General features: G+C 41.9%; 1 long non-coding RNA gene across 1 annotated transcript; it reads right to left on the bottom strand.

Annotated features, from left to right (window-relative positions):
* Positions 1–230: 230 nt before the first annotated feature.
* LOC136485340 (uncharacterized) lies at positions 231–2519 on the bottom strand. Its single transcript, XR_010766421.1, has 3 exons — positions 2246–2519; positions 1586–2047; positions 231–548 (listed from the first exon to the last, which is right to left on the bottom strand). It is a non-coding gene; the product is annotated as an uncharacterized lncRNA (long non-coding RNA).
* Positions 2520–22522: the final 20003 nt, after the last annotated feature.

The raw sequence follows: 22522 nt of genomic DNA, 5'->3' as shown, positions 1-22522 counted from the left end.
AACAGGCGAGGCACTCGGCAAATCTGTGATGTTTGCCGAGTACAATGGCCTTTGCACTCGGCAAAGCATGTTCCCAGATAGTCACTTTGTCAAGTGCAATGGCCTTTGCACTCGGCAAAGTGACTGAAAACAACCTTTTTTATTTGTTTTTTACATCCCATCCAAACAAACAGAAGATATATATAACCAACATCACATATATATCATCAACATCATATATATATCACCAACACCACATATATATCACAAACGTCACATATATATCGCAAACATCACATGTCTCACAATATATCACAAATAAGTTCACAAGTAATCCAAGTGCTCCATCATCTACAACCACAATTGCAAATAGAAGTACCATTAACAACCACAAGCATCATCACCAAGATGGCCAATAAGACTGATTTGGTGAAACATTTGGCACCCATCTACCCAAAGCAACTAGTGCTAGCTAAACATTTACTACCGGCAACAATACTGAGCAAAGCATGTTCGGTGGGGCTCTTCTTCGGTCCACTGGAGTGAATTCTTTTCCACTACTTCATCACCTGTCATATTCAAACAGTCAAAACCGTCATCCTCAGGTGAAGACGTAAAACAGCATCTATGTGAGCTACACAGGAGAATGTTAAACATAGAATTTTAAGACCTAAGTAGCATTCAAATAACATTGTCCTATGAAGGAAAATTTCTTATAGCATTCAGATAACAAAATCCTATATGAGGTAAAAGACAGAACAGTAGTTGCTGGGCAACATCACAGAACAACAGCACTTTTAGATATTGTAAGAACTTTTCACTTCTGGTTATAACAGCAACATTTTTTTACTCTGAGAAACAGAACACATAAAAAATATACATAGATTAACTCCTATGCTTTCCTTGTGCCATACTTGAGATAAAAATGTACAGAGCTCACACTTGAGAGAAAAGAGTTCACATTTTCTCTGAAATCAAGTTCACAGAACAACACCAATAGGTCTAAAATCAGGTTCAGAGAACAGCTACAGGTCTGAAATCAAGTTCACACTTGAGAGAAAATAGTTCACATTCTATCTAGGTAGCCATAACTGCAAGAAATAGGACCATGTGAAATTCACCATCCAAAGTAACATAATTTAATTGTTTGGAAAGATAAAACAGCAAGTAACACTTCATGGCAGCAACAGACATGGTAAAATTCTTAGCTAACTAAAAGGAATATTTCTGAAACATAGTGTCTGTTGTTCTTTGTACCCTTGGCCAGATTATTGTTTGTTATAAGCCAGTCCCAACACAGTTCCCTTGACAGCCTAACTAAAACAGGGGCACGTACATATTAGAAGTTGTTCCATAATTGGTATTTGGCCATGCTCTACACTAAATTAGCTAGCTTATAACAAACAATAATCTCTAACTGCTTAAAAAAAGGGCAGACCTAGTGCCGGAGGCTCCCACATAAGTGGGATCTGGGGAAGGGATAAACCGAGACAAGCCTTTCCCCCGCATCAGTGAGACAGCTCTCACCACTGCACCAGGCCTGCCCTTCTAATCTCTAACTGCTTGCAATATAATAAAAAGATGAGCGAAAAAACATGACACTTACTTTTACGATGAACTGATGAAAACGACAAAGATACATCTACTTCACCATGCTTTGGTTGGCACTGCTCTGTTCAAACAGTTTATACCGAAGAGAATTCAGGCGTCAAACTGCAACAAAGTAGAAAAAAATGGGGTTGCCTTCCCAAATAACTTTGCACAAGCAAATAGTAGCGGCAGTGATCAATCTAGGGATAATGCTAGCTAGACACACTGACTGGTTACATAAATCAAATGCACAAATTAAGTATACCACCAGACCTTCGACCTCTAAATGAACACATATATTTGAAAATTAGGCAAAGACACGATATCTTTGTCTCTAAAAGTATTGTTGAAACAATCAACTCAGAGCGCACTTATCTGTGTTCTTGTAGAGCATTTATCTCATCTGTTCAGAAGCCCTACTTTTACCACGAAGCTCTGCTTTTACCACGAACCACAATATCTTGCGCTTTGATCCAACCTGCACAGAACACTCGTTAGCTTAGAAAGAGGTTTGAGTTTCAGCACAGTATGGACAAGAAAGATACCCTATCACCCCTATGCACTGAAGCTCCCATAAGCCCCTGTTCCTCCCAAATCCGAACCCTAGTAGCAAAAAATCCCCAAAATCCTGAGCCAACCCCAACCCTAAGATTAGCTAAGACCTTTTTTCGCTTACCATAACATGTCACCGGGCTCGGCCTTGGCCCTGTGCTAACTCGGCGACGACCACAGAAAGGAGTTGCGCCGCCGCCCTTCTCCTATGCGCGCGCGGTCTCCCGCTCCGTGCGCCACCCGATGGACCGCTCAACGGTGCCGCGTGCGGCCGCACGCGTGCGCCGGCGAGGGGCGCCCCGGCAGTGCCACCAACTCCTGCTCCGCACTTGTCCTCTCCGACGACGGCCCATGCGACGGCTGGCTGAGTGTGCGTGGGAGGCGGAGGGGAGGAAGAACATAATGTAGCTAGGGTTTGCCAGGCTGCAGGGTTTTTTGTTCTCGCGAAATCTAAGCTCGACCGTCGATCTCCTTTGGGCGGTGAAGATCAGCCCTCCGTTTTAGCTGAGCTGGCGGGGGAGAAATGGCCCAAAGGGCTGTTTCCCGGCAAGATAGCACAAAAATTTCTTTGCCGAGTGCCCCCGATCTGGCACTCGGTAAAGTATTTTTTTTATTTTTTTTTTAATTCTTTGTCGAGTGCCATCCGGCCTGGCACTCGGCAAAGAGGATTTTTTTTTTAAATAAATTTTTTTGCCGAGTGCCATCCGTCCAGGCACTCGGCAAAGAGGCTCCTTTGCCGAGCGCCAAACGCAGACACTCGGTAAACTGTTTTTATTTTTTTTTTCCTACCCCCAAACTTTTTCTGTAGTCTTCATACAATACCTGGTACTCCATGTTTCAATGTGGCACGTTTCTTGGACTTTTTCTATGTCTTTAATTTATTTTATTTAATTGAGTTTTCTTGGATAATTCAAATTATAACTGCTAGTCTTTCGAATAATGAAAAAAATGAATGGGAAAATGATATTCATGTTATTTAGTATAATGTGAGCCGTATCCAGGAATAGACCACCAATTTCGAACATCTTGTTCACGAAACATTACCACGAACTTGCGATCGAGTTATTTTTAAATTCTATAAAAAAGCAAACGAAGTCCGAAAATCATAAAACTTCTCAAGATGTCATGATATTCTATAAAAAAGCTACGACTGTTCCGCTGGGCGGCGCTGGAGGCGGCGGCGAATGGCAAGGCCGGCCTACCCAAGCTGGCTTTGCTCTTCAGGATCCCAACTTCCCCCACGGCTGCGGGCGGAGGGACGGAAGCACGGCATGCCTGATGGGGAGAAGAAAGAACGAGTGTCTTAGTGTGCACATTTCAGATTGAGAAGAAAGAACGATCCGGGTGCTTCCGGTTTTGCCTTCAATCAGCCTGTTCGCTAGTTGATTTCTGAATTGATAAGCCCGACTGGTGCTGGTTTATTGTGAGAGAAAAATATTGTACCATGGCTGATAAGCCCTGGCTGAAACCAACAAGCGAACAGGCTGACCTTATTGAAATTACCAAATTATCCTTATCATAAATAAAATAAATTCAGAGAAATATGGAACTGGTCTACCTATTTTGGTACTTGGTCCTACTTATTTTGGTACCATCCCCACCAATTTGGTACTTGTGGATACTTTCATATAGGTACCTCCTATTTTTACACCGTCCAATCTTGTCATGTGGATGGTTCATATTTTTCCAACCATTATAAAATTTCTTAATTTTTTTTTAGTTAGGGGGGGGAGTTATCCCCACCTTTCATTGCATTGGAGCAGCAGAAGAACTGCAGCTCAATTACACGAGTAGCAAATTACAAGAAGGTTTCCAAAAACAGGTTTACATTATGAGGAAACTAAATGACACCATTGCTCCACACACAGAGCGTTCAGCAGCACGAAACCGGTGTTGACACAGGTGAGCGGCATCTCTGAAGGTTGCAGCAAGTCGACTAGCCGACGGCGGCAGGTTGTTGAAGACTCCGTTGCGATGCTTCCACAGCATCCAGCAGAAGAGGTGGACCAAAGTTTCAAAGTGCAGGGCGTCAATATGGCATGGCCTGTCAATGTTCCAGATAGTGCAAGCCTGTAGCGAAGAGACATCTATTCCAAACTTGTTCCAGAGCTGCAACGAGAAGGGGCAAGTGAGCAGCAGGTGTGTTGCAGTTTCTTGATCGGCATCACAGATGGGGCAGATATCATCTTCAAGAATGTTTTTTCTCTTCAGGGTTGTTCTGCATTTGATGCGACCCTGAACAACCAGCCAGCAGAAGTGTTCTACTTTTGGTGGGGTACGATTTCTCCTATCTTACTATTACTAACTAGAGGCCCAACGGAGCATCCACGTTAATCCTTACCAGAAGCGGTAGAAAAAAAATAAATGCTAGAAATTTTCACGTTAATCAGAAACATCTAACCATTAATTGAAAGACTCCAACTATCCCTTAACCATAGATCTTTTTTGTTTTTTTTTTAATTATCCACCTCCACAATTATATAGATGAAAAAACAACCTAAAATCTCATTGTGACGTATGGGGAAAAATTCTTCAAGAAAACAAAATGTACTAGAAAAAAATCTCCTGTATACAACTTCAATGTACGGAAAAGAATTTCTTCAATAAAAAACTAACATTTTTTTGTGACGAAAAAATTCTGTTAATCTATAAATTAGAAAATTCCCATACGGTTAGATATTAATAAAATATCAGGTAAACAATGCCCATCGCATCGACGTTAGATAATCTATAAATAAAAAATAACAAATCAAATAGAAGATTAATCTATTAATCTGAGAAAAAATTCTTCAAGGAAAAAACGTACGGGAAAAAGTCCTGTACCCAAGTTTACGCAACTTCAACTTACGGAAAAAATTTCTTCAAAAAAAATGTACGAGAAAAAAATCTCCTACTCACGTTCATAGTTGATTGAAACTATAATATCTCATCGGTTAGTATGTTAATAATGCCCATCACATGCAAGTTAGATAATCTATTAGTAAACAATTGAAAATCAAATAGAAGGATAATAATCTATTAATTCATAAAACATGAGACACAATCTACTAACCTCATTAATAAGATATGCACGTGAGCTCATATCAAGAATAAAAAATACATTTCTACACATCTTATCATCATTATATAATATTCTTTTTATGATTTGGAGGAAAAGATGGAGGTGAGATAAAGGTTGTTGTTTCGCGAAACAATTGTTTTATATAAGCTAAAATTGAGGACTATGAGACCCTTATTGCACTATTGTATGAGTTGTTGTCATACGACTCGTAATGTAACTTTTGTCTATGCACAAATTAAAAAATTAGGAGTTACTATGTGACAACCATTATACATATTGTCTATTAAGTTCTTTTAAGATTACGCATAAAACTGTCTATTAGACAACACTAATGCATTTAGCCTAAAGAGGTCCGATGGTGTAAAAAACAAGAAGATTTCACCAACCATACGGAACGAGAAATCCATCTATTCATCGCCCATCAAGTTGTTTTCATCATTCATCGAATAAAAATAATTCAAAACAACCCAAATTTATAACTAAACTACACCTTAGCCATTAGGGATGGAAAATAACCTTCTAATTCATTTATAAATTATCCACATCTGTTGTTATGAAAAAAACATACTAACTTTGTGCTTTCAAGATACCCAAATATGTCATTAGAAAATATAATATAAAATTATAGCTTTTAGTCTGTATCAAAGTTATCAACCTGAATCTTTATAAAAACATAAGCAAAAATATTTCTCATATCTATATGCAAATACCAATACAATATATTAAAGTTAGTCCAACACCCATAAAAAGATACTATATAAATTTCTAAATTACACACTTCGATCTTCGCTATGTTCTATCTTTTAGAGCAAGTAAAATATCTATTTTAATATCTTATCAAACATGCATGGAAAATAGTCCCTTAACAAAACAACATAGCTATTATACTGACAATTTATTTTAAATATGTCAATACTAAATATGTTAATACGTCGTGACAATAAAATTCGCAGGTTGTTATTTTAAATAAGTATATACATCTTAACTTAAACATTATGTCAAATCAATATTTGTTATTTAATTTTAGGCTCAATATTTATAAAAAGATACTACTACATAAACAAAATTTTCATAAAACAAATTCAATATCCTGAGTACCACAATGCAAGCTAAAATGACTATATAGATCATTGTAATAACTAAGAATGTACATAGGACCTAGCCATTGGGATCTATTCTATTTTTGAATAATGACTTACCTCTGTGAATCTGTGATTGTGTAAAACAGTTAAAGAACCCCATGAATTTGTATTTAAATTAGCCAGTACTAAAAATATGATCTAAAGTGAACCTAAATATAATTCTAATTACGGACCTGTTGTTATGGTAGGAAATCTATTCTAACCACTTAAATCTACATCTAAATTGGATAAAGACATCATAGTTGATACATTTATCACAATTGGATAAAGACATCATAATATCTATTGCGTTAGAAAATTAACAAAGTGAAAAACATACAATTTAGTTTTAGTATTTTATTAGTTAGACATATATTAAATAGTAACTAATACTTATGTGCTCTAAAAATACTATCCTGTGCTAGAGCACAGGTTGATGGACTAGTTATTTACATTCAGCGATCACTTGAATCTGCTATATTATTATAACTTATGAGACTATCAGGAAACAAGTCAGCAAGCAAGAGCCTCTCAAAATTGACTACGTCTACAGGATTATTCGGAACTAAAATCCTTCTAAGTATCCGGATCTCCGTCAGTTCATTAGAATGTAAACCAAAAGCTAATCACAGTGGGGCAAAAAAAGATACGTATCAGTCTGTAAAAAAAATCAACCCAGCCCAGATGAATCATTGACGGAGGTGCGCCTAACCTGTCGATTGAGCTTGAGGATTCGCAATCTAGATGCCAATATGTACCATTCGCTGCTTTTTTTTTTGAAAAATACTATCTAAGACGGGAAAAAGATAACAAGCATTGACTTTTTTAGATCAATGCCATGAGTTCATGTGTAAATAGCATAGATTTAAATAGCGGGCTATAACAACGCTATAGCGCCGCTATAGCCTCTGGAGAGAGCTCCCGCTACGCTATTTCTATTTTTTCGCTATGTGATTTATAACCACTATATTATGCTTTAACATCGCTAAATTGATTAGCTGTGACTTTAAAATAGCGCTGCTATTTTAACTTTAGCTTTTAGATTGACAATCTACTTATTATATATTTATCTTTTGCTGTTAAGTTGATCTTTTAGAAAATTGAACACTGGAGTCTCATAAATTGTGCTATAATGCCATATTAAATAATATTTCCTAGATTCCTAAAGCCTTGAAAACATATTTGTGTTCAGTAATTTTCATGATTCTTGTGTTTTTATGAAATAATTACTTGATTTTTTTATGGTTTTCTTAAAAACCGCTATTTGTCATAGCTCCGCTATAGCTTTATAGCTTCTGAAAAAAAGATGCCGCTATTTGCAATAGCCCGCTAGTTTAAACCTTGGTAAATATTCAATTGTTTTGGAAATGAAATGACAGAAACGTAGCTTCGAGCACTACGTAAAAAACGTTTTTTTAGTAACGGACGAATTTTTTGTAGGGGCGGCTAGTGATAGAGCCGCTCCTATAAATGGTTGCCAAATGAGCCGTCCTTACAAATGAATTTGTAGGGGTGGCCAGTGTTATCAGCCGCCCCTACAAATGGCCCGATTCGTCCCTACAAATTGATTTATAGAGACGGCTCAATATCCAGCCGCCCCTACCTCGGATGAAGAAATAATCAAAATGAAAGTTGTAGACCTCGAAAAGTTACGAAACTTTATAGTTGACAACTTTTTCAGTTGAGATCATTTACTACTTGAAAATACTGTTTGAAATTATTGTTCCCGATTTGTCCTCTAATTCGGAGCCAATTCTTAAAACTGGTCTAGTTTTCGCATACGAACTTCGATTTCGACGTTCCATATATCAAAATCGATTAGAAAAAAATTTCGGATCCGTCCATCCCCACTTTGTCGGGGTCAAAGAATTTTAAATTGGTCAAAAACTGATCACAAGATCATCTTTTCGTGGTCACAAGCCTTTTGTCGATTTTGAGCACATCTTCTGAAATTTCCACAGGCCACGTCTTTCACTTGTTTGAGCTCATATTTTCTGTGGTTACTTCTTTTGTGCTCCTAAGTGAAGAAAAAATATCAAAAAAAGAAAAAGAAAAAGTCAAAATTTCCCAAAAAAACAACTACAGCCCAAAAAATATAAAAAAAGAGAGGGGCAAAAGAGGAACAATATCTAGAGGAGCACATAGAGAAGGCCAAACGTTATTTTGGAACACTAATTGATTTCAGATGAAAAAATCATGAACATAGAAGTTGCAGAACTTATGAAGATCTACAAATTTTATTTTGGTCATTTTTTCATCCGATAAAGTGGTAATAATATTGTTCACAAAATTTACATATCTCTCTTATAGTTTCATAAAAAATAAGAGGGATATGTAACATTTGTGAACATGGATGCTACCACTATGTCGGATGAATAAATGATCAAAATAGAAGTTGTAGATCTCGGAAAGTTATGAAACTCTATAGTTGACAATTTTTTAATTTGAAATCATCTTGTCAAGGAAAATTACGTTTGAATTTCTAAAATTTGAAATTTAAATTTTGTAAATGACCTCAGATGGAGAAACAACCAAAATAAAAGTTGTAGATCTCGATAAGTTATGAAACTTTGTAGTTGACAACTTTTTAATTTAAAATCATCTTGTCAAGAAAAACTACGTTTGAATTTCCAAAAATTTGAAATTTGAATTTTTGTAAACGACCTCGGATGGACAAACAGTAAAAATGAAAGTTGTAGATCTTGAAAAGTTATGAAACTTTGTACTTGATAACTTTCTCATTTGAAACCATCTTGTCATGGAAAACTACGTTCGAATTTCTATTTTTTGAAATTCAAATTTTATAAGTGACCTCGGATGGAGAAACTACCAAAATGAAAATTGTAGATCTCGAAAAGTTATAAAACTTTGTAGTTGACAACTTTTTCATTTGAATTGGTTTAGGGCCTCAAACAATTAATTTATGCTCAGTTTTGTATAATACATGAGGAATCAAAAATGGATTGTGGACATAAGTGAATATGAGGTGTAGTCGTAGATGAGATGGCGCGCGAAAGAGAGGTCGCCGGTTCGAATCCCGACCGACGTAAAGTGTGCAAAAATTATGAAAAAATGCGCTGCCGGTGGGGACCTCCTCGGTTAAAAAAAATGAGGGTGTGTGTGGCTGCCGGTGGAGACCTCCTCGGTTAAAAAAAATTTGCTTCCCCCCCCCCCTTTTTTTGTGGTTTCTGAAAATTGATTTGTAGGGACGGCCTGGGAACCGCCCCTACAAATCAGTGATTTTTAGCCACCCTTTCACAGAGGTGGCTGGCAAAACCACTCCTACATAGGTTACCAGTCACCCCTAAAAACCTTTTTCTACTTAGCGCAGTTCTCCAAAAATTGGCAATCACAGTCGCAGGCGAACAACTGATCATGGACAGAGCGGGCAGAAAAGAAGCACGCACCTTCTGCTGACCTGAGCAGGCAGGTGGATTGCAGCGAAGGGAATGCTATTCCATAATCCATTTCCATCCAATCACACCAAGACGAGGCGGGAACAACCACCAGGAAGATGGGAACAGCAGCAGAGCAGCCCACTTCTGGTCTCCGGAAATCAGCAGCAACCAGGCGGGCCTGATTTCAAAATGGCAAAATTTTTGGGCGGTAAGCGAAATTTCCGATAAATTCGAGATTTCAGAAATTTCCTATTGTTCGTCAGGGCTGCAGTCGTTTTCCCGAGGAGCCGCAGCTGAGTCACTAGGCCTCGTGTCCCAGTTTTTTTCCCCTTGTTTTCAGGCTGCTAGAATCTACAGCTGTTTTGCGCAATTTGTCATGCAATTGTTGCTGGACCACTCTTTGCCCATGTCGTGGTTCTCAATCAGGAGAGTGGTCGAGACTCGAGAGGATGAGCTCAAAGAATTTTACATCAGAAAGTATGTTGGGGCAAAATAGTCTTTTCTGGTCCCACTTAACGGCAACTAACGGTGAACTTAATGGAAGTGGTAGAAAAGGCAAGAAATTTAATAAGGTGGATTGAATTTTCTACTTTCCGTTTTCGGTGTAGCCGATTTTGGACAGTTCTCCCACAGCAGAAAAGCCCACAAGTTCGCCACAAACTGAACATCTGATGTCTAAAGTCCAAGGCCCCTTCGTGACATTTTCTAGTATATACGTATGCAGTGCCAGCCCTGGAGAGGTGCACGGCGTGCGACCGAAGCCCAGGTATACAGACCCCAAGCCCTGTAGTCCAGAGAGACGCGAGAGCTGGCCAGGCGGCCCAAGAAGTCGGCCTTTCTGGCTTTCTTCCCCACGCGACTACGCGAGCAGCCAAAGAGTCGTGAGTCCGCGGCGAGCGAGACGAAGAGTCGCGACTTGAACTCAAGCGACGAGCGGAGCCGCGCCGCCGGCCGCCGCGGAGACACGAAATGGCGCACGGCGGTGGCAAGCTGGTGACCAGGGCTGAGGACTACAGGTTTGATTCGACAGTGACGCGATGAGCCGATGATCACTTCATCAGTTCATCAGCCGATCAGGCTCTAGGTATTATTTTTTTCCTAAATCGTTTTTTAATCCAAATTAATTATTTGTATGGTATTTCAGACTTCTAGTACTTGGTGCTCATATAGTCATATTTTTCCTCTAATTTAGGTGTTAGAATCTTAGAATGTTACCTAAGAAACATTTGTTGCGAACTCAAAGAAAACGAAAAAAAACTAGAAGATCAATTTATTGAATAAAAAAAGGTGCTATATATTTGTCGGGGCTTAGAAAAGAAAACGAAAAAGACTAAAACATCAATTTAGCGTCTATATATATATTAGCGTCTATATATATTATAAGATTTTATATATGGTCCAGAGGGGCCATAGCGACGAGTTCGCCAGATGGGCACGGTACGTATGTCACAACTATGACAAATGGCGATACCTAGGTTTAGAGGCCGGAGCAATCCCATGTAGTAGGGCTTAGGCACTTGGAGCCAACTACATGACATATAGTACAGACTTGCTAGCACCCGGATGTCCTATCCGGGGCGCTAGCGTCGGACGACACCTGCTCAGCGAGCGAGCGAGCGAGCACCCTAGCATGTCGGGCCCGCGCTGCCCTTGGACGTCACCCGCACCGCCAGTCGCTTCCCACGTGTATCTTAGGTGCAACACCAGATCTATTTATGAAACGTTCAATTACAACAGTTACAACATACAAAAGATGATGGATGAAACATTTGAAACATGCGTCCGAAACACTTGCAAAACTCATAAAAAACACTTAAAAATTATTGCAAATATGTGCAACATCCAGATAAAACACTCGCTACAGACATATGAAACACCTAAAACACTTGAAACATACGCTTGCAACAAGCATGTATATGTAACCTCCACGTCTACTTTTGCAACATACGTCTGATACAATAAAACATTTGGAGCATACACTTCAAACAGACTTGCATAGCCATTGCAACATGTCCAACATCCCAATCTACTTTTGCAATATCCCAATTTACTTTTGCCACCGATACAAAACACATGCAATATACCTCTAAAACAATAAAATACCTAAAACATATGTTTGCGTCATGCACTTTCAGCGCAACATTCCTTGCTGACTAGGAATTGAGGCTCGTCGGCGTGTGGAGTTCACTAGTGTAGAGCTCGCCGTAGGCATGGAGCAACCAGCCAGGGGGCACGATAGCCATTGAGCGTGGCAGTCGGAGTGGTTCCCTACCGAGCGTCGCCTCCGTCCCCTACCAAAAGCCGCCCTCATCCGCCGCCAAGCACTGCTGTCGTCCTCGCCAGAGCATCTTCCATGGCGGGGATCCCAATCTACTCAGAGGAAGGTGTGGCACCATCGAATTTGGTGTGGGCGGATCGGCATCGACCTCGAAGGGGACGATGCGGCGGTTGAAGGCAAGGAGGGCGTTGGGGGCTGTGCACAGAGGCGGGGAACCATGACGCTAGCAGCGCCTCCCACAGGGCACTCACGGCGAAGGTGCTTGCCACACACGAGGGACAGGTTGGTCAGTATGCTGCCCCCCCCCCCACCTCTCCCCCACGTTCTTCTCACGCGATCTACTTTGGCTATGATTGTGTCTCTTGTTTAGTTTGCAAATGTGCATGAGGTGTTTGATGGAATTCCTTGGTCTTCATTGGAGTGCATCTCAGGTGCTTGATTCAGTCGATAGGTTGTTGGTTGTTTTCTTTTGGGATGATAGTTCATTTGTTGGTTGTTTTCTTTTGGGATGGTGGTTCATTGTTTTCCCACATTGTAAATTGGTGTTCACAGTTCGAGCTTAGTAAGTTCAAATTCTCAAAATTCGATGCACAAATCTGAATGATGAAAACTTGAGATGAGATACAGATCTACAGTTAAGCTTTTGCTTTGTTTTGGGGACATAAGCTAGCAGCATACTCCATCTATATTCAAGTTCTCGTTATTCAAACAAAGAAGAAAATGGCTAAACGACCAATTTAGTGTAGTTTTAGCAATACTGTGCCTTTGAAATAATGTTCCCAATAAATCCCATTCATGGCAAAAAAAAAGCAACACAAAACAAAGGAAAAATTAGATATGTACACTAAATGGATTGTTTAGCCATTTTCTTCTTTGTTTGAATAACGAGGCTCTTGAATATAGATGGAGTATGCTGCTAGCTTATGAAAGTAGGACATTAGGACTTTGAATGATACAAGGTAAGGCATGTGCACCCCTACATTGACTGGTGCACAATGTACCTATGTCACACCCAATTTTAAGGATAAAATATGATGCATAATCTTATGTGTGCCCAGAGATCAGTCATACACATAAGCCGACAAATTATAGATAGTACCATCACAAGTGTTTATTACATCACGTATAATAAGACAGAGTCTTCACATAAATGTAGCGGAAGTATAAAGAAAAAAAAATCTCTCACAGAAGCTTCATATCACAGGGACATCAACTGGTTGACCACAAGTCTAGTAATCCTAAGGAAAGTCGTCATTACCATAGCCATCTGTTACCCATCTGAGATTTTTATCCAAAAAATGAAAATAAACAAGTGTAAGTACATGTCGTACTCAACAAGTGTAACATGGGGTTCATGAGGCTCAAAAGGCTTGACCGTGAGCGGGCTATGGTGGCAGGAGTCCAGTAGGGAGCCAGCATCGCCCTTGCTGCCATGCAGCTCTGCACTAGCCTAGACTTCCGTTGGGTGGAGCCTAGGTTCCCGCACTACGCTGGGCAGGCGGAGCTGGTCGGCGACTTCGCTGTCGCTGTGGTCGCCATCGTGGCTGCCGTGAATGTGGAGGACATTTTCTGTGGTGGTGGCCAAGGGTCTTAGGTTGTACCTAGGGCCTCTTAATAAAGAAATCTTCTTAGTTCGTGTCTCTTATTTCTTTTTCTTTTGTGCGCCACCGACTTGCCATGCTTGTCGATGATCCGATCGTTCAAATGCTGTAGTCGTGTGACCTTGCTTGGGGATCGACCCACGAGGCTTAGCCCGGTGCAACTCCATTTTCGTGATCGAAGTGTCATAGGATAGTTCCAGCGGCATCGCACCCTCTTTCAACCTCTTTTCTTTAGGTCGCAATGACTTTCCTTACCTTTTACTTACGCGCAGGTGCGCAGCCTCGCCTAGAGCTAGCTCTTATGGTTCGGCTTCGTACGTCCATTTGATGTGCGCCAACGCACGATGTATCATGGTGTAGCCCCCATGAGTGAGCCGTGTCGATCGACACGCGCCAATTGACACTGGTCACTTGAGGGCGAGCGTGTTTCCAAAGTGTCGCTTTTGATAGGCACTTCCTGCCGCGTCATGATCTATGGGCATAGGGAAGAATTCGCATGAGTAAATATGTACAAAGGCCTTAGCCTGAAAAAGGCTTCCTTTTGGGGAACTCCGATGTGAACGCATGGACGTTCATGCCATTAACGAGGCACTTAGTGCCCACGGCGTTTGACACGGCGAGGCTCGAAAAACGTGGGTCGTCGAGTCGAGGAGTGCGCAATGTCGCGAGCCCTCTAGAGCTCATCGATCGCGTCAGCCTCGACCAGGTCAGGATGGGTCTATGTTGCACGCCACGGTTGAGGTCGCTGGGCACGACCTCTGCATGCTCCCCTACCGTGTAGGGAAGTCATGCTTGGGCTTAGCTCCCGGGGGTTGCTCCTCAGAACTTTACTCCGTCGTGGCACCAGTCATTGGCGTCCAAGTGAGTTGAGGCTCCGGAGGCTAGCGTGCGGCTATCATGATTTCATGGTTCTCCCATTCCTAGAGGTGGGCCTGTCGAAGGTCACCACCTCCGGTGATGATCCCATGGGGACCAGGCATCTTGAGCTTGAGGTAAGTGTAATTGAGAATGGCCATGAACTTGGCGTAGCATGGTCGCCCCAAGATGGCGTGGTAGGCACCAGGAAAGTCCGCTATCTCAAAGGTGAGCATCCCCGTGTGGAAATTTGCTCGACCTCCAAACGTTATGGGTAGGTCGACCTGCCCGAGGGGGTGACCTGAAGTCCGGGTATGACTCCAAGGAATGGAGCACCGGATGGCTATATCACCGCTCTCGACAGTCCCATTGCGTCATAGTTCTCGGCATAGAGGAGGTTTAGACTGCTCCCAACATCCATGAGGACGTGAGATAGGCTGGTCTTGTCGATGATCGGGTCGACGATAAGGGGAAAATGTCCTGGCTATGAAATGTGGTCGGGGTGATCCTTTCTATCGAAAGTGATCGCAGTTTCTGACCATTTTAGGAAGGCCGGGATGGCCTCGCCCAGGGCGGCCGCGTTGACCTCCCTTTCCATGAGCTTTTGCCGGCATTTGGACTAGTACATCACCGGTCCATTGAAGATCATGAGGCACCCTTTTGGGTCGGTATATGCATCCCATTTTCCCTCATCGTCGGTGGATTCAGATGGCGCGTCCGCACCGGTTGCCTTGTAATCATCCTTGAAGTAAAGTTCGATGAGGTCACACTCTTCAAGGATGTGTTTGACTGGGTAGCCGTGGTTGCAGCACGGCAACTTGACTATCTTGTTAAAGCTGACATGGTTGAGCTTGCCAGTCTTCTGGTTGTGGACCCTGTCGACCACTGCGACAAACTCGCTGTCGCGACGCCTCCAGCTGTCCTTCTTGCCTTTCCCTCATCGATTGTGGTCCTTAGCCTCATCCATGGGTTCGGCCTAGGCCTTGCCCTTGTATTTGCAAAAGATTACCCGAACAGCCTCCTCGCTGGAGGCATGGCATGTAGGGAGGTCAAGCAGCTCCTGCATCGTCCGTGGTTTGCTGCGTCCGAGCTCATGGATGAGTGCTTCATTGGTCGTGCCAGAGATGAACGCCGCGATCATGTCCGCATCCACGATGTCCGGAAGCTCATTGCACTGCTTGGAAAGTGGTGGATGTACTCACGCAGAGTCTCTCCCGCTTTCTGTTTGTAGGCTTTGAGATCCCAGGAGTTCCTAGGGCACATATACGTGCCCTAGAAGTTCCCTACAAAGATGCGCTTGAAGTCTGCCCATGAGCGGATGCTATCCATGGCAAGATGCTTGAGGCAAGCTTGGACGCTTTCCGTGAGGTAGAGCAGCAAATATTGGATGATGAAGAGGTCGTCGTCTGCCCTGCCTGCTCGATAGGCGAGGCGAAAGTCTTCTAGCCATATGGCAGTGTTGGTGTCTCCAGAGTACTTAAAGATGTTCGGTGGTGTGCAGAACCATGCTGGGAACGGCATCTGCTAGATCCTCTTCGCGAACACCTGCGGGCCGCTAGCTTCCGGTCTCGGACTGCACTGAGCATCTCAGATCCTAGGGTGTCTGCCATGGTTGTCCGAGTTGCTGTAATGCGGTAGATCTCCACCCACTAAGTCTGGCCCAGGGCGTCTGTGAAAGCTCTAGTTTGGTTTTGGTTAATTGATGAAACCCTAAGTGCTAACCTAGTTTATCAAAGTGATTATGAGATAGGTAGCACTACTCCAAGTGATGAAGCAATGGTGAAGATCATGACGATGGTGATGGCGTGGTGATGATCAAATGCTTAAACTTGGAAAAGAAGAAAGAGAAAAACAAAAGGCTCAAGGCAAAGGTATAAATTGTAGGAGCTATTTTGTTTTAGTGATCGAGACACTTAGCGAGTATGATCACATTTAGGATTAATAGCCGTACTATTAAGAGGAGTGAAACTCGTATCAAAATGCGGTTGTCAAAGTGCCACTAGATGCTCTAACTCATTGCATATGCATTTAGGATCTAGTGGAGTGCTAACATCCTTGAAAATGTTTATAAAAATATGCTAACACGTGCACAAGGTGATACACTTGGTGGTTGGCACATTTGAGCAAGGGTGAAGAAGATAGAGTTGAAAAGGAGTTAGTCACGCTGGTTACAGAGTGACCGGACACGTCCGGTATTTGGCGACGAATTCAGTGACCGGACGCGTCTGGTCGCCACACCGGACACGTCCGGTGTAATTCAGAAAAACGGTGTTCGACAGTATAGTTGATCGGACGCTGGCAGCGTCCGGTTCGGAGTGACCGGACGCGTCCGGTCGAGCATGGATGCTTATTGTAATCGACCGGACGCTGAGGCTCAGCGTCCGGTCAGTTTCTAACAGACGTATCCGATCGGCCCTGGTGGCTTACTGGACTTGACCGGACCTAGCGGCTCAGTGTCCGGTCATTTGTGTTTCTGCGTCCGGTGTGAGAGTTCGGTCGTCAGCTAGTGAGGTACAATGGTTACTTGGGTTTGAACGGGACACATGGCAGTCTAGGAGCGATCGGACACGTCCGGTAGGCCGACCGAATGTGTCCGGTATTCACAGTCAGAGCATACGGTGCTGCGTTTGGTGCATCTGACCGGAGCGTCCGGTCGATGTGCAGTCAGCCCAATTATTGAGCCAACGGCTCTATTTCGAGGGGGCTTCTATTTAAGCCCCATGGCCGGCTCAAGCTCACTCTCTTGGCCATTTTCATTGACATAGCAACCTTGTGATCTTAGCCAAAGCTCTCCCACTCATCTCCATCATTGATCCATCATCATTGTGAGATTGGGAGAGAATCCAAGTGCATTACTTGAGTGATTGCATCTAGAGGCACTTGGCATTCGTGTTGCGCTGCGGATTTCGCTTGTTTCTCTTGGTGGTTGCCACCACCTAGACGGTTGGAGCAGCGGTGGAGGATTGGCACGAGTTAGTGATTGTTCGTGGCCATCTTCGATGATTGTAAGGGGAGTTGTACCTTCCTCGGCGGAGTGCCGAAAGGTAACTCTAGTAAATTGCTCATGTCATTGAGTTACCTCACTTGTGGGTCGGTTCTTGCGGTGTCCTATCATGTGGATGAGGTTTGTGAAACACCTCTTAGCCGCTAAACCACCAAGTGTTGGTCAACACAACGGGAACGTAGCATGTTGGCAAGCACGTGAACCTCGGGAGAAAATCGATTGTCTCTTGTCTTTGGCATTCTCCCGGTGATTGGCTATATATTCATCTTGTGATTGGTTCATCCCCTACGCGGCGGTATAATCACCCTACTCACTTATTTACATTCTTGCAAACTAGTTGATACAAGCTCTTTAGTGTAATTAGAATTGAGAGCTTGCTTTATTATTTACATTCATCTAGTTGAGCTCTTTAGAGTAGCAAGACTGAGAGCTCTTAGTGAGTAGTTACATAGCAAGTTTGTGTGCCTAAGTAATCATTGCAACTAGAATTGTTGGATAGGTGGCTTGCAACCCTTGTAGAGCTAGAGCAAGTTTGCATTATGCTATTTGTCATACTAATCAAATTGCTCTAGTTGATTTGTAGATTTTTTTAAATAGGCTATTCACCCCCCCTCTAGCCATATTAGGACCTTTCAAGTGGTATTAGAGTCGTGGTCACCGTTTGATTAAAGGCTTAACAACCTCGGTGTCAAAATTATGGCTCAAGTTGTGTTCAACCATGTGGGGGGCAAACCACCGTTCTTTACTAGCACAAGCTATGATTATTGGAAGAGAAAGATGAGAATGTATCTTGGTTCAATCAATGATCAAGTATGGGAAGTGACCAAGAATGATTATGCTATCATTGACCCCGACAATCCCACTAACCAAGACAAGACCAACAAGCAATGCAACACAATGGCTCTCAACACCATATACAATGCCATTGATTCCAAGGTGTTTGAGCAAATCAAAGATTGTGAAAGAGCAAATGAGGTATGGAGGAGATTGGAGGAAACATATGAGGGCACACCGGCGGTGAAGAGTGCCAAGTTGTATATTCTCAAGGACAAATTGACAAGCTTCAAGATGAAGGATGATGAGAGCATTCCGGAGATGTTTCATCGATTGCAAGTCATTGTCAATGATTTGAAGGCATTGGGAGAGAAGATCAAGGATGATGATGTCTCTCATCGATTCTTGATGTGCCTACCTCCAAGATTTGAGATGTTAAGATTGCTCATCATAAGAGGAGGATTGAAGGACATTACCCCCAACCAAGTACTAGGTGATGTCATGACCCAAGAGACATACCGTGTGGAAAGAGAGGGGGATGACAAGGATGACAAGATGGATGAAGAAGACAAGAAGAAGAAAAGTGTGGCATTCAAGGCAAGCTCATCATCATCCAAGAAACAAGGGCAAGTCAAAGAAATAATCAAGTGATGATGATGACCTTAGTGATATTGATGATGAAGCTATGGCTCTCTTTGTCCGTAAGATGGGAAAATTCATGAAGAAGAAGGGCTATGGTGCAAGAAAGAGAAGAGATCACACCAAGAAGAAAGAGTATATGAGAAGATGCTATAATTGCAAGAGCCCCGATCATGTAGTAGCAAATTGTCCATATAATAGTGATAATGATGAGGATGAGAAGAAGAAGCACAAGGAGGATAAGAAAGAAAAGAAGGAGAAGAGGGTGACCTTCCAAAAGAAGAAGGGTGGAGGCTATGTGGTCACTTGGGATAGTGATGGCTCTTCGGATAGTGACGATTCTAGTGATGATGGCAAGAAATCTATCAAGAAAGCACTAGCAAGTATCGCCATCAACAACAAGCCCTCTATCTTCGACACTCCATCGACATGCCTCATGGCAAAGCCTACTAAGGTAAAATATGATGAGAGTGATGATGATGAATGTGAAAGTGATTCTTATAGGAATGATGATAATGATGATGATGATGAGGAGTACACCAAGGAGGAACTCTTGGACATGTGCGAGCAAGTGCACGCTTGCAATGAGATGAAGAGAAAGAAGTGCAAAGAATTGCGCAAGAAAGTAAAATTTCTTGAGCAATCCTTTGATGAGCTCAATGCCACTCATGAGAGGCTAATGGAAGCCCATGAGAAGCTTGGCAAAGCTCACTCTAAGCTTGAAAAGGCTCACTCCTCTCTCATTGAGCAAGTCAAAGTGGAAGAAGCCAAGAAGGAGCAAGTGATCTTATCATGTGATGTGGGACTAACATGTGATCTTATTGATGAATCCTTTCATGAACCCATTTTAGTTGCTTCTACTAACACTTCTTGTAGCATTACTACTTCCACTTCACTTTTAAGTGATAGTCTCACTTGTGATGCCTCACTCATGGTGGAAAATGAGACCCTCAAGAAGGAGGTGAATGAGCTCACTCGTGCCTTAGGCAATGCTTATGGTGAAGATGCCCGCTTGCTAAAGTGCTTGGGTAGCCAAAGGTTTTCTCTCAACAAAAAGGGATTAGGCTATACCCTCAAGAAAGGCAAGGCGGCCTTTATCACTCCCAAAGCTATCTTTGTGAAGGGCAATGGTCGGTTTTGCAATAGATGCAAGCAAGTTGGGCATATAGAGCAAAATTGCAAGATTACCAAGAACAGCTACCTAATGTATCCTCAATCAAATTTGATTCTTGTTACATGCTTTATAAGGGTGCCAATGGCGTGAATGCTAAGTTCATTGGTACACCAATTGTGGGCCCAAAGAAGAAGGCCATTTGGGTACCAAAGACCTTGGTAACTAACCTACAAGGACCCAAGCAAGTTTGGGTACCTAAAAGAAATTGATCTTCTTTTGTAGGTAAATTATAAGGCTGGAGGAAGGCATTGGGTGCTTGATAGTGGGTGCACACAACACATGACCGGTGATTCAAGAATATTCAATTCAATCAATGAAAACAAGAGCAATGAGATTGATAGTATCACATTTGGTGACAATGGCAAAGGCAAGGTCAAAGGGCTTGGTAAGATTGCAATATCCAATGATTTGAGCATTTCTAATGTGCTACTAGTAGAGAGCTTGAACTTCAACCTATTGTCGGTAGCTCAATTGTGTGATCTTGGTTTCAAGTGCATATTTGGTGTGGATGATGTAGAGATCATAAGTGTACATGGGTCTAACTTGATATTCAAAGGATTTAGATATGAGAATCTATACTTGGTTGATTTCAATACTAGAGAAGCTCAATTGTCAACATGTTTGATCACTAAGTCTAGCTTAGGTTGGTTATGGCATAGAAGGTTTGGTCATGTTGGAATGAAACAATTGAACAAGTTGGTCAAGCATTATTTAGTTAGAGGCTTGAAAGATGTCACTTTTGAGAAAGATAAGCTATGTAGTGCATGTCAAGCCGGAAAGCAAGTTGGAAACACACATCCTAAGAAGAGCATGATGAGCACATCTAAGGCATTTGAGTTGATGCACATGGACTTGTTTGGACCAACCACATACACTAGCATTGGTGGAAATAAATATGGATTTGTGATTGTGGATGATTTCACTAGATACACATGGGTATTCTTTCTTGTTGACAAGAGTGATGTGTTTGCAACATTCAAATCATTTGTTAAGAGCATTCACAATGAATTTGAAACAACCATCAAGAAAGTTAGAAGTGACAATGGTAGTGAATTCAAGAATACTAGAATTGATGAGTTATGTGATGAATTTGGAATTAGACATCAATTCTCGACCAAGTATACTCCTCAATCAAATGGGCTAGTTGAAAGAAAGAATATAACTTTGATTGACATGGCAAGATCAATGTTGAGTGAGTACAATGTGAGTCATTCATTTTGGGCCGAAGCAATCAACACGGCTTGCTATTATAGCAACCGACTCTATTGTCACCCTATGATGGAGAAGACACCTTATGAGTTATTGAATGAAAGAAAGCCCAACATAGCATACTTTTGGGTATTTGGTTGTAAATGCTACATATTGAAAAAAGGCACTAGATTGAGCAAGTTTGAAAAGAAATGTGATGAAGGTTTCTTGCTTGGTTACTCCACTACTAGCAAGGCTTATAGAGTTTGGAACTTGGCTAGTGGTACTCTTGAGGAGGTTCATGATGTGGAGTTTGATGAAACAAATGCTTCTCAAGAGGAAGATGAGAATCTAGATGGTTCATTTTGTGAGCATTTCTCATTTGTGTCATCCATTGAACCTAAGAAGATAGATGAAGATTTGAAGGATGTTGATTGGGTCAATGCTATGCATGAAGAGCTAAACAACTTTACAAGAAACCAAGTATGGGAGTTAGTTAAGAGGCCTAAGGATCATAATGTGATTAGAACCAAGTGGGTCTTTCAGAACAAGCAAGATCAAGATGGGATAGTAATAAGGAACAAAGCAAGATTGGTGGCTCAAGGTTACACTCAAGTTGAAGGTCTTGACTTTGGATAAACATATGCCCCGGTTGCAAGATTGGAAGCAATTAGGATCTTGTTAGCCTATGCTTGTGCCCACAACATCAAGTTGTACCAAATGGATGTGAAGAGTGCATTTCTCAATGGGTACATCAATGAGCTTGTGTATGTTGAGCAACCTCCCAATTTTGAAGATAAGAAGAAACCCAACCATGTTTACAAGTTGAGAAAGGCTTTGTATGGATTGAAACAAGCACCTAGAGCATGGTATGATAGATTGAGGGATTTCCTACTCTCTAAGGGATTCAAGATGGGAAAGGTTGACACCACTCTCTTCACCAAGAAGCTTGGAAATGACTTGTTTGTTTTGCAAATCTATGTTGATGATATCATTTTTGGGTCAACAAATCAAGATTTTTGTAAGGAGTTTGGCAATATGATGGCAAGTGAGTTTGATATGTCCATGATTGGAGAGCTTAGTTACTTCCTTGGTCTTCAAATCAAGCAAATGAAGAATGGCACATTTGTGAGTCAAGGCAAGTATATCAAGGACATGCTCAAGAAGTTTGGAATGGATGATAGTAAAGCTATTAGTACACCAATGGGGACAAGTGGAAGCTTGGATAGTGATGCTAGTGGCAACATGGTGGATCAAAAGATGTATCGGTCTATGATTGGAAGCCTACTCTATGTGACCGCATCAAGG

The sequence above is a fragment of the Miscanthus floridulus genome, chromosome 10 (assembly GCF_019320115.1).
Source record: "Miscanthus floridulus cultivar M001 chromosome 10, ASM1932011v1, whole genome shotgun sequence".
NCBI classification, from domain to species: Eukaryota; Viridiplantae; Streptophyta; class Magnoliopsida; order Poales; family Poaceae; genus Miscanthus; species Miscanthus floridulus.
Note: the sequence above shows the minus strand (reverse complement) of the source record. Positions and strands in the feature narration are given on the sequence as shown.